The sequence below is a fragment of the Mercenaria mercenaria genome, chromosome 4 (genome assembly GCF_021730395.1).
Source record: "Mercenaria mercenaria strain notata chromosome 4, MADL_Memer_1, whole genome shotgun sequence".
Taxonomy (NCBI): domain Eukaryota; kingdom Metazoa; phylum Mollusca; class Bivalvia; order Venerida; family Veneridae; genus Mercenaria; species Mercenaria mercenaria.
Genome location: NC_069364.1, coordinates 14,053,372 through 14,064,358, shown reverse-complemented (window position 1 = coordinate 14,064,358; position 10,987 = coordinate 14,053,372). Strand labels below are relative to the sequence as shown.

At 32.6% G+C, this 10,987-nt stretch overlaps 1 protein-coding gene across 1 annotated transcript in view; it reads left to right on the top strand.

Moving 5' to 3' along the window:
• Positions 1 to 7,850: 7,850 nt before the first annotated feature.
• Positions 7,851 to 10,987, top strand: part of LOC123551048 (uncharacterized) — a 100,562-nt gene continuing 97,425 nt past the window's right edge. Inside the window, exon 1 of the mRNA XM_045339686.2 lies at positions 7,851 to 8,141. The gene's annotated coding sequence lies outside the window, so the exon portion shown is untranslated. The remainder of the gene's footprint in view (positions 8,142 to 10,987) is intronic.

The following is a 10,987-nucleotide window of genomic DNA, read 5'->3' as shown; positions in this document are numbered from 1 at the left end:
TTGATATCTAGGACATTTCTAGAGCAAACTGGCAATTTTTTGCAGAATGAACATGTCGTTTCTTCACTTATTTTTGAGAAACATACATTTGCGTTATACATTTACTAATAAGCCTGTACGTATGCCAATAGTATAGTGTCAAAGTTTTGAAATTTTATTTGGAAATTTTTCTCATATACTCACGAAAAAATGGAGTATGTCCTATTTGGAAAATATTTGATATTTATGATTCAAACAGGCTAAAGCGTTGGAACTTTATATATATGGGAGAATTTATACGAACTAAATCACCACCACAATATATCAGATCAATTACGGCAAAGCGCCTAACAGTCCAAACTAGCGCACACATGCCACAGCAAGTCCACTAACCCAGTAAGATTAGTTTCGATGCTGTTTTAAATACACACCCGAATTGTACTACACATTCGTACTGGTTCAACATTTGCATATATACTCACATCTCTGTTTTCATGTCTCACAAATCAGCAGTGACATTTTAGTCTTTTTAACTAATTGGGACCAGATAGCTATATTTCCAACTGGATCTCGAGGATACACTGAATATATAGGGATAGTTTGCATTAAGGGATATAATTAAACTCATAACAATTGACTTTCCCATACATGAGATCCGCCAGGATACAAGCATTATTAATTATTATATGATAGAGAGAATTTATTCGAACCACTATATACCAGACCAGTTACGACGAAGCGTCTAGCAGTCCAAACGAGCGTACACATGTCACAGCAAGTCCACTAACACAATAAGATTAGTTTCGATGCTACTTTATGGTCATTTTGTCTTTTCTGTTGATTTTTTTCGTACATTTACATTCTCTTTATTACGATATATAAAAATGTTGTCTTTTTACTCAGTAAATACGTCTTATATTACGTTATGAATATCATCAGGTATCCCCGGGGTAAAGATTAAAGATAAATTATCCGTATCAACTATCAATTAATTAGACTCGAGTTATCTTAAAGTACATTAGCATTTTAATGTCACCACTGCAGGTTTGCATGTGTTTATGCAGTACGTGTCGGCAAATTTCCTGATACCGATATATCGATTTTATAATGCACTTTGATTACTCAGTATATACATTTAATCGCTAAAGCCTGTTTAGATATTAATGTATTTAAGGAGTTTTCATTATTACATATTTGACACTTGTTTTGCAGAGTGACTTCGAGCGTTTGTTAACATGATGAGACATACTGAGATAAATAACATATTTCGCTGCACTGGTGTGATTTATCCCCAAAAAATATCCTCACATACAGTCGCGGTGAGTCATACTGTGACTGAAAATTGACCCATGAATTCCATTTCAAAAGTGTCAGCGAGCTTTCAGTTGCTGCATTTATTTAACTGTTTGTTGGTACAGTACATATGAGTGAGTGAGTGTGTCAGATTTTACGGCGAATCGACATAAAATGGCCATATATCGCCGAAAACAAGTGTTTTGAAAACGTAAATTGTAAGGCATCTCTAAAAACAGAAACCTGTATTTTAAATGTTGAAAGGGGCCTCTGTGAAGTTTTATATAAATGAGGACAATAGTTCTGAAGAAGACTTTGTGGAGGGAACACGACGGACACCAAAAAATCACAAAATCTTTTGTTGCTTAAAAGATGTTAACAGTAAGCAAACAATATTGAAATAGGTTCTATACTTTATTTCTGGAATTGTTGGAAGCAACATGAACCCTTACTCTACTTCAGCTTATTATCAAATTTGTCTATCATTCAGAATATGTACAGTACTGTTTTCACCGGAAAGATGTATTTAAAATTTAGTGTCTAAAATTCAACAGTATCGGACATGTTGTTGCAGGTTAGTAATGATTTGCACTGGTTAGAAATTGTTGCTGTAATGCAGGATAAGAGTTAATGACTGTATAAAACAAATAACCTTTTGCAAAAACAAAACTTAAGGAAAGGAAACTTAACAAAACAGAAATAACTTAAGAAAACTTGAAAAAAAAACGGAAATATGTCCGGATGAGCAGATGAATATTTGGCTACGCACACCTGTTCAAGTGGTACGCATACAACCCGATTGTGCTGTACTTATAGAGGTTATAGATGACGAACGCGTTGTCATTTCACTCAGTGTCACACATGACTCAGAGTGAAGCATTTTCAGCCTTTCCTCCAATCAGCGCCACTCTTACTAAATCTCTCATTATGGCTGAAAATACCGAGAGTACCTTACCAAGCAATCCGATTGGTACATTATTCAGGCGGCATAAGGTCATACGAGTCATAAAACCGTGCTTAATACGACACGCCGAAAAAGTAAAGTATGAAGCATCTCTAAAAACATTTATGTAAAATGTATATACATATAAAGGGTTAAAATGTCAGTGGCAAACAATAATATTGAAAAATATGTGAATAAACATATGATGTTCAGATTTTGTTATAAATGCCTATTAGCTTTAAAAAGGACAAAATATTGTCGACTGAAACGTTTTCAAATAACTCTTTCAAAGATTGAACGTCATAGTATGTACTGCGCTGTGACAGTGGATTAAACATGTTTAATAGTATGGTACACATTCAGGTTAGAATATAAGACTGAGTCAAACGGGTATGACCTATTATCAACTTCATCCCTGTGAACAGATATGTTCCCTTGGTGTCATTTTAATAGCATGAAGTTTATTGAACGAAGCATTGTTCTGTGACGATTGCCATTTAGATAAAATGTATTTGTTTATATTTGGCCTAAAGTCAGTATATGGTAATTTCAAATTAGATTGTGGTAATGTAAGGGATTTCTTTGCTGCAGTATCAGGATTCTTGATTCCATAAATTTAATTTTGACAAATTAATCCTAATTCGCAAATCGCGCGACACTTAAATTGAAATTAGAAGATATTCACTCCGTTATCAAATATTCTCTATTCTTTAACATGTATCCCATATATATATATATTCTTCTTTTTATCATGTTCTTGATGAAATTGTTGATTTATTAATTAATAATCTTCTACAAAAAGAAACGAGTTCAATGATTTCTTATAAAGTCAACACTTGTTATTTATTCAAGTAATTGACGAGCTTTTAATCTAATAGAATTGTCACATAGAAAGTATAATAATAGTTTAATACATGGTTGATGCCTTACTATGTAGGAGTATTCATTATGAGTAGTATTATGTTTGATCATACATTTACAATTACAGTTACATTTTACTTGAGTTTAATATGCCTGTTTACACAAACATTTTTCAAGAAATATGGTTCTATGTATAATGACTGATTCAGATGTTGTCGAGGAGTTTCCACTTTCTCCAATTTTACGTTTCAGTAGTCTCCCAGAAAGCATTTTAGAATATAAACTATTCTTGCGTATTTTCACCATTTCTATCAGATTGCATTCACTTGCTTGTATCTTGTGGTTATAGTTCTTGACACCAAAGGACCAGAAACTTTAACAACGCTCACAAAGACTAATTTCTTGATAGTTAACAAAATCTTTATGAAATGCATTGCAAAGCATAGAACGCAACCAGGCAAAATAGATTCGGCTTGATTAAATATTCATGAGAGGTAATGAAATTTGAAACTCCCCAACGCCCCCTACCATAGGTTTTAGCCGAATTATATTCTTACATAGCATGAATGGACTCAGTGGTATAAAAGTTCGAGAACAAATACAGGGACAACATACAACAGGTAAAATCACGTTTTCAGAATACAGTCCCCTAAATCAGAAAGCATAGTAGATTTTGAATGGGAGTAAATATTATCAAAATGTTAAACAAAAATACATAAACAAAGTTATTCAGACAGACAGTAAGGAAATAACAAACAATAAACAACCACAGTAAACCTTTGCCTTGGAACAATCAGTGTCAATATGATTCACACTAAATCCCAGTCTTAATCAAAACCACGAACACTGGGAAAGGGAAGTGTCAAAATCTGGCTTTGCTGTCTGTTACGTATCAAAAATATTACATAAATAGTGTAAAACACCGAGAAGGCCATTAATGTCTTTATACTGAAATATCTTTTGACACCATTCCAGATGTTTAAGTCGCTGAGAAGTGTTCTAGCAAACTCCTGTTACATTTCTTTAAGTAGAGAAGGCAGTTGTTTTGGTTATGCTTTAGTGTTTCTACTTGAGTATGTATTGATCGATGCTATTCGAGCATACAACGTAGCAATGAAAACGTATGACAATTGCATATTTCGAAAGAAATCCGAATTTTCGTTATTTATTGCCAAAGTATTAAAAGTGACTTACACTTCATAAAACAAGAGCGTAAAATGAGAAAAATGTTACAAAGAGATATATCGTTTGGACGCAAATGAGAACAGTAAACAAACACATCTGTCAAAACAAGCAAACGCAAGACAAGGCAAATATTACCTTGGAAACCCACAGAAATTAATCAGATAACACATGATGAAAAATTTAAAATTGACATTAAAGACAGATACAGACAATAGGAACTTTGCAACTGTCTTTTACTTCATTGCTGAGCTAATAAAGATCCATAGATCGAAGTATCGGTTCCGAAACGACTCTGAACAATAGACTCCTGGTATTCTGGATGAGGTTTTCCTATTTCGAACAAAACATATTCCTTCTATAGCAAATATACATCATCTGTCTGTGTTCTATTCTGTAGAAATCATCAAATGTGTTTCAAAAGTATTTTTCTCTAACCTTGTTTTAGATGTTTGCCCGGGTATTATATGTGATTGACGAATGTATCAGACACTTTCTTTTAAATATAATTGCATTTTTAGATTTTGACAGTTCTTCTTTCATGTCCAATTTGCTATTTCCATCTGGAAATGTACATGTTTTGTTACATTTCCAATATCCTGACTACATTGTGAAACGTTTTTTGAAAAAAATAATGTCAAGACTTGCGCACAAAGGCCACTACGAAATAGACCATGAAGTGTAAAAGTGCACGTTATGAAGTCAAAAATGCACCTTACCAAACAAGGTGACCTTCAAAGAAAGCCGTTCCTACTTCTGTTGAAAAATTTATTTATTATGATCAATCTTCTCCAATAAGTTTCTGAATTTGAAATTCAAAGTATTTTCTAGAACTTTTAAGTATATAAATTGTTTCTAACATGTATAATGAAAACCGTATTGTAAAATCAAATTTGAATTTAGTCGATGAATTTCGATTATCTCGAAGTGAGGTCTCGATCACTTGGAATTTGAGTTTCAGCTGTATTTGCCGTTGGCTTACACAAGTTAATGAATAGAAATGGATTTGAAAAAGAATATTTCTATAGGAAGCTTTTCCTGCACAGGCAAGATTTCATAGATGCTTTATCATACTGCAGAATTTGAAAGGTTTGTTTTCAATACTTTATACAGATTTTAAAGGTACATGACTTTACTAGTATTTTGTTTTTGTTAACGATTTTTTGTCCATGTACATTAAACAATATTTGATCAATCAATGAAACTGTACCAAGAATATGGTAGACATTATATACCTTGACAATGGCTGTTATTTTATCTATCCGGGTGTTGATTTGGTCTGTTTCACTTGTCTGTAGAACGGCCAGCTTTTACAAGTTTTATTGTCTGCAGAGGTGACAATGATGCTAGTATATAAAGTAAATATATTTGCTCTCTTTGATCGACAGGTTGTTTTGTGAATTATTTTTGTAGTCATTGGTGTAAGGTTTTACTTTTTTATCACCTCTGTTATCATGAAGAGACTTACCCTAGCCCGCTTTACAATCTGTTTATTGAGTGAAATTGTTGAGTGAACACCGTTTGTCAATCCTAATCCTGTTCATGTTATATCAATGCATTGGAAAAGTAAGCTACCTAGTATGTTAAATGCTATGTACGATAACACAGCCATGCATCTAACAGTCCTGAAATTGATTTCTTTGATTTCCTCATAATTCTAGATATTTTCCCATATCGTGAGGCATATATATGGATAGCAGAGTTTGTTCTCCTTCCATCAGTACCTTTTTCAACATATTTTACTTTCTGAAGTTTTGTAGGGGTACTGGTACTGATGATAAACCCGGACAGGTGATAAAGTCGAACACCTTGGAAATATTCGATTGCAATCGTTTATTTATAAAATTGAACACACCATCTAATATTTTCCACTTACAACACCAACTGGTGTAAACAAAAACAAAATTGGTAAATATTCTGTATAAATAAATGACTTTGTAAAATTTGTATAAAAAATATTTATCCAAAATTACTGGGGAAGAGGGTGTTTTTTTTTTTTTTGCGCATGCTCACTGCCGAAACATGAAGGCCTGACATTTGTTAACTTTTCATTACTTGATCAGGAATGACTGTTGCAGCTTTTTGGGGAAAGTTTCAATATAATAATACCAAGGAAATTTTGTAAATGACAAAGGGTTCGAATTTATCATCAGTCAACGTTCATAAAGTCCCCTTTTTACATACCCCTTTCAGGCCCTCAATTCGTGTGAGTTTGCTTACTAAATATAAATTTGAATTATGTAAAGTTTTCAGCAAAGGTTAAGCTTTATTTTGATACCGACCATTGATTTCAATTTGCAGAAATAAAAAAGTCACCGGTAAAAAACCTCATTTTCTGTTCGGGTTTATCATCAGTACCAGTATAATTCGTCATCCTGTGACAGCTGTAGTTGTGTCTAAATATCTTTTGAGACACTTCCAGATGGTTACGTCGCTGAGAAATGTTCTAGAAAACCTCTCTGACAAGGCAAGCACAATTTCTTTGTTGTTTGGTCTAAGGTCTAAGTTTTTGACCGAGGCTATTTGAATATACACCATAGTTATAACAACATATGACCATTGCATAGTTCGAAAGAACTTCGAATTTTCGTTATTATTTACCATCGGTATTAAAAGTGACTAACAGCTTCACAAAATAAGAACGTAAAATGAGAAAAATATGTGATAATGTTACAAAGAGATATATAAATATAACATTTGGACGCAAATGAGAACAGTAAACAAACACATCTGTCAAGACAAGCAAACAGAATACATGACAAATGTTACCTTGGAAACTAACAGAAAATTAATCAAATACTAGTAAACACTGTTACAACATTAAAACTAAGATTGCTACAGACAGAGATAAAATATTAGAAACTTTGCAACTGTCTTTTATTTAGTTGCTGGGCTGAACGCAGCTTGAGATTTAGTATCGGTTCCAAAACTGATAAGGTAAAATGTCTTTAAACAAAATAATAATGGTGATCTGATTGTGGTTTTCTGTTGGAAATAACACATTTTCCTTCTATAAAGTATACTTTATCTGTCCGTGTTTTATTTTGTGGGGTGGGGGCGTTTCACGAAGCCTACTTAGGACATTGAACTTAGGGATAAGGCGTTTCATGAACATCGTTTAAAGTAAATTCATTTTAACTATTTGGCTTATCTTAGAATATGAAATAAGCACGGATAAAATAGATTTGGGCTAAAATTATATTAACCACACATTTTCAAAAAGATGCAAGTTACATCCTATGAAATAAATGTGTTTTAAAATTACATACTTAGATGAAATTTAAGGAACTTTTGTGAAACGGACCCCAGTATACTATTAGAGATCATACAATCATGCAAAAGTTTGGGTGCTATATGGCGAACAGATCTGATCATATTTTTATGAGAACCTCTGGTTGTTCCAGTCCTAAATTAATATGACGAAATATGAAATTTAAATCTTGAAGATATTTATGACTAGCTTTGACATCGGAAAGAAGATATTCATGCAAGGCAGATGCATCAATTGCAGCGATCGATACGTAGTTAAATAAATGTGGTATATATGGTTTATACACCACAGACCTGTGGCGTAACGCACATGGTATTGTATATATTCGTTATTAGACTTTAACTTGAAACATGTGAATTGTGAAAATTAAGTGACAAAACTAGTATTTCACCTACCAATGTCGATTTATTAAACGGTGTGTTTATAAAAGAGGTAAAGCGAAAGTTACATATAAGCGTGATAAATCTTGTTAAAAAAAACCCAAATGATAGTAAACTTTCGTTTAGATGATATAGGGATAGAAGGTCATATCAAACAAGTGCATATTATAAAGTGCGTATATTTGTATACATTGGTGTGTGATACTATGTAATGTGCTGGCATTGGAAACATGTATGTAGAATTTTTGTTTATATCTATTTTCATTTGTCTTAATCAGTTTATAGACTGAAACAGTCTTTCAGTATTATTGAAAAAATACCGAAAAATGGTATTTAATAACTGTAAAATGTAAATATCTAACAAACAATATCTGGGGCCGTATTCATAAAACATCTTAAGTATAAGTTTTGACTTAAGTTTAAGATTTTACTTAAGTTTGTGGTGATTTCAGTTCTAGTCATAAAACAGCTAAAACTTAAGATACGTAAGAAGTGACTTAAGTCAGAAAATAAAATAGCGTGGTGAGTACGATTAAAGTGTTGTTTTCAGATAAAAGCACTTTAAACATAATTGTGCATGTTGTATCTGTCTGAAATTAATGTTGTTTTTTTTAATGTTTTCGCCCTCAATAAAAAACAAGAATTACTTATTAAGTTGTTTTATGAATAACAAATATACTTAAGTAAAATAAATTTCTAACCTAAGTAATACTTAAGTAAATAATCAATTTCTTATACTTATACTTAAGATGCTTTATGAATACGGCCCCTGGTCTCACTGATGACAATAATATAGCTAATATATAAATATAATAATAAATATATTTTGATAAATTTAAGTTTATAATTGAAAACACAGTTTTCTTCATATTAAACTTATATAAATCCAACGTAAATGATGATAGTGATGCACAAAATGGTAATGATCTGTAGAAAGGATTAATGCTGTTGAATGCCGACATGTACATACTGCAGACAAACGCAGCGCGTATATAGAAGCTGACCGCTTTCCTGATATCAATAAATTTAATAATACACACTGAACTTACCCGAGTATAGTTACCAACTGATAAAATTAAGGACATAGAAGAAAAATGTTCCTGTCGTTTTAAATCAGTATTAGTCTGGGACTGGGCGTGTGGCATTTCTGAAGAAGGTAGAGAGAGATAAAAGCTTTGGCCTACTGAAAAGTAAGTTTAATATCCAGCCCCCGATATAACTACCTATCATTAATCACTGATAACGTGAAATATCGATGGTTGGGTCAAAACTGTTCGATCGTAAGGGTAAAAATCAGAATAGGTATATCACTACTTCAACAGGTTTTTATAATCATGACATGGTTACAATCTATGACAAATGGTACCAAAACGCCGTGAGCTGTGCCATACTACTTCCATGTATCTATTATGTTTCATAATTGGATTTGTGTGTACATACTGATAATTTATTTATATGAAAATATATTAAACAAAGTATAATTGTAGTGAGTCATCAGTTGCAACAATTTACAAATGTAATTAGATCGAATCTTTTACTAGTAAACCATAATAATATAGTATTTGAATATAAAACCAAGAATTGATGTTTGAAATTAATTTCAAACATATCAGCGAACATGATTTCCTATTTTTTGTTAAGGACACATATACAGCGGACCATTTAGCGCGTTGTAACTTATAATCTCTTTTTAAAACCGCGAAAAACATTTGAATGTTGGTTTTGTCTTCGTCAGAATCATTTTAAATATTTAGAAATTGGCCTTGAAATTATCGAAGGTGCAATGTGGCTACCCAATCTTTTTTCCAAAGAGTAAAAAGCACAAAGGGTGCAATGTTGCAAAGCATTTCTAAAATATATAAAAATGCAGAAGAAAAGATGTTAAATGAATTTCGCAAACACGAAGCGCTTCCGGCAGATCTTTACAGGGACAAAGTTCTAAAATCAGTAAGAAAACATTACGTTAATCATCGCCTAAAACTGGTTTATGCGGCATGTGCCTTAGTCATGACAATGCCTCTGTGCACAAGAGCAATATTGTACAGCAGTATTTATAGTACCAGCAGGTCAATAATTGCCACACCCTCCGTATTCTCCCGACCTAACTTCCTGTTTCTTTTCTTTACTTTGCTGAAAAAATGCTGCTAGACGTCGCTACAATTTCAGAAGTGCACTTGGTGGCGCGGTCAATCATTGTCATTGTAGTCTTTTTAACTAAATGGGACAAGAGAAGCTATATTATTTATTCTCTCTCTGAAAGTTAACTGGATCACAAGGATACAATGCATTTATAGCGATAGTGTGTATTAAGGGAATTATTTAAATACATAACATTTAACTTTTCCATACTCAAGATCCAATAGTGTAAAAGTCCGCATTATAAATGCACATATAAGATATTTAATACAAACCATTATACACAAATCCCACTCATTAATGAATTGAATGAGATTATACATAAATAATACAGATTCTTTACGCGTATCGCATTCAGCTTTGAAATCTGAAGAGAAAATAATTTTGACGATGTTTTGGGAAGTAGTGGTTTACCAACATGCATAAAATAGTACCTTGTGGTATTTTGGTGAGCATGTAGGCGAGCATGTATGAGTGAGTGTGTGAGTGAATCCCGAAAATATCATCTTCCTTGTCATGACTAGTTATATAAATTTACATGGTCATTATTACTATATAACATGACATTTATAATTACTTTTTAATGCCTTAATGCGTCTAATGTAAACCAGCATTTACTTCGCCATAACAGACTTGGCGTGTGCAAATTGCAGGTTCACGCATTACGTATAAGCAAGCAACTTTGTCGACATCAATTGATTGATCTTACAATGCAGTTTGATAATCAAACATATATTTTATTTTGCCGTTGTGTGTGGCTCATACATAAAGTAAATTTAAATATAAACTGAATAAATGACATCGGCACAAGTAGATTAAAGCATATATGACTGTTTCCTGTACCACGAGGTGTCGAAAGCTTTTTCTGCACACACAGTTTTGATGACGAGATTTTGTTCGTCGTTGCAAAAATTAATAATCGAAACGCCAAAAAATTCATAT